This window comes from Chiloscyllium plagiosum, unplaced genomic scaffold, assembly GCF_037043375.1.
Source record: "Chiloscyllium plagiosum isolate Xiang-an unplaced genomic scaffold, Cpla_swu_hap1 HiC_scaffold_6, whole genome shotgun sequence".
Lineage (NCBI taxonomy): Eukaryota > Metazoa > Chordata > Chondrichthyes > Orectolobiformes > Hemiscylliidae > Chiloscyllium > Chiloscyllium plagiosum.
The window spans coordinates 124,689,498-124,692,181 of NW_028270144.1; the positions used below are offsets into that span (position 1 = coordinate 124,689,498).

Sequence of the window (2,684 nt, forward strand, 5' to 3'; positions counted from 1 at the left end):
ATTTCTCCAGCAATTTCCGGTTTTTGTTTGTTTCCATCTATTCTAATCCCATTTTTAGCCTTCCGTGGTGTTAGGTGTTTCTTGTGTTCCTCTAAACAGTTCTCACTTCAGTCCTCCAGCTCCTAACTGGTGTTTTCTCCGCTGCCGCGCACCTAGGATGACTTTTATTTTTGCCAAACTGCCTCTTGAGGCCTCACTGCCAGGAGTACAAAAGGCCGGGCTATAATTCAAAGCATATCACTTGAAACGAGAATGGGTGAAGGGGATGAGTCTGTGGGGGAGAAACAGAAGTTTGGGAAGTGCCGGCGTTGCCCTGGATACAATGTAACAACATCAGTGTAACAATGACGATGTAACAATGTCAACAATGCACAGCAACAATGTATTGATTATTCCTGATGAAGGGCTTTTGCCCGAAACATCGATTTTCCTGCTCCTCGGATGCTGCCTGAACTGCTGTGCTTTTCCAGCACCATTAATCCAGAATCTAGTTTCCAGCATCTGCAGTCATTGTTTTTACCAACAATGTATTGAAGTCCCAGTTCCGGGTCTACACCCAGTCCCTCGGGCCCAGCTCACGCCCCATTTTCCTCTCTTCCCCCCTCCCCCCCGTTCTTTCAGATGTACGATTCTAGCACTGCATCCAATGTCATTACACATCCCAGATTAGCTTTTATTATTTAGGTAAAATAATATAAAAATGGTATTTTTTTTAAAAAAAGTTTACTCCTTAACAAATAAAACTATAGTCTTTCGTTTTGAATAAATTGAAATTAAACATTAATGCTCACAGCCAAAATAAAACGAGGGCTCGTCCGGGATTTGAACCCGGGACCTCTCGCACCCTAAGCGAGAATCATACCCCTAGACCAACGAGCCAGCTGATGCAAGTCTTCAGGCCGCGGCTGAAAAGAACAAATGAACAGCGAGCGAGTGAGTACATTGCTGAAGGAGGGTGTTAAAAGGGGGGGGGGGGGGGGAATAGAAAGAGATCTGGGGGGAAAGCAGCAGGGGGAGAAGGAGGCTCTCTGGAGGAAATTAATTGAGCGGAAGAGGAGGAAATCATGTTACTCCAGAGGAAGTATGCTTTAACCCTTCTGCGGAGCGGGGAGTAGTCAAATGAAACCAAAAGAAAAATCAAAACTTACTTTACAAATGTAACACTATCTAATCCCACCGCCCTCAATAGCATGACAGCACAAAATATTTAAGTTGAAATGTCACCCCCAGCCCGCAGAGTATACATTATCCCGTCATCCGGACCACAGCAGCCCGTAAGGCTACCCCGTGCCAATACCCAGACTAGCCAGGCTTCCAGACTGCCCCAGCCCACTGACCGTTCTCACAGATAGACCACCCCAAAATATATAAACCTTCCCGGAATAGAGTCCACTCCAAAATATAAACATCCCCAGCATGCAGACCATCACACCCCAGTATGTCGATCAGCCCAGCACCTACACCACTCCGAAGTATCGACATATACATAGGCTACACTAGCACCCAGCCCAACCCTGCATTCTGACCACCACAACATACAGACCACCACACCACAGTATATAGATCATCAGGTCTTCGGTCCTCTCAATGTTTAATTAGGATAAATCTGGTTCCATACTCTCGACTCTAGTCTCCAGCATCTGTAATCCTCACTTTCCCCCCAGACTATTGCCTGACAAGCAGACTGACTAAACAGAGTTAAAAATCACACAACACCAGGTTATAGTCCAACAGGTTTAATTGGAAGCACACTAGCTTTCGGAGTGACGCTCCTTCATCAGGTGTCGCTCTGAAAGCTAGTGTACTTCCAATTAAACCTGTTGGACTATAACCTGGTGTTGTGTGATTTTTAACTTTGTACACCCCAGTCCAACACCGGCATCGCCGAATCATGACTAAACAGAAACAGTGTTGAGAGTATGGTGCTCCTTGGATGCTGCCTGACTTGCTGTGCTTTTCCAGCACCACACTCTGGACTCTGATCTCCAGCATCTCATTTGCGCCTAAACAGAAACAGTGCAGGGTTGAAAGGGGTAATGATGAGGTAGGAACAGTAATTAATGCAGCTATCACAAAGTTGCAGTGGCTCAGCGGTGGTCTTGCATCTGAATGACGGAAGGTCAGTGGGATCATGTCCCATCCAGAATAATTGAACACCAAGCTGAGTCTGCCATTCCAGTGCAGCACTGAAGGAGTGCGTCAAAATCAGAGGTCCACCTTTTGGATGAGATGTTAACTAGCACCTGGACTGGCCTCTTGGCGAGATGCAAAAGATCCTATGTTGACTATTTTGAAGAAGGACAGGCATCTTCTCCCTAACGTCCTGACTAACATTACTAAACCAGTTATCTAACCATTAATAACCATTGCATTTTGTGAGGCTTCACCTGTGCAGTAATTTTTAATCTTTATTCTTTGATGGGAGGAAGGCATCACCAGTAAGTCCAATATTTATTGCCCATCTTGAATCATTTGAACTGAGTGGCTTACCCAGCCAGTTCGGAGGGTAGTTAACAGTCAACTACATTGCGGTGGGTCAGGAGTCACATGTAGGCCAGATTGGGTAAGGATGGCAGATTTCCTTCTCTGCAGGACATTAGTGAACCAAATGAATTTTTCTGGCAATCAGTGACAGTTATCATAGTCACAATTACTGAGACCAGCTTTATAAAGCAGATTGCTCA

At 45.4% G+C, this 2,684-nt stretch overlaps 1 non-coding gene across 1 annotated transcript; it reads right to left on the reverse strand.

The window, feature by feature from the left end:
- Positions 1-807: 807 nt before the first annotated feature.
- On the reverse strand, positions 808-879 carry trnap-agg (transfer RNA proline (anticodon AGG)). The gene has a single exon. It is a non-coding gene; the product is annotated as a tRNA-Pro (tRNA).
- Positions 880-2,684: the final 1,805 nt, after the last annotated feature.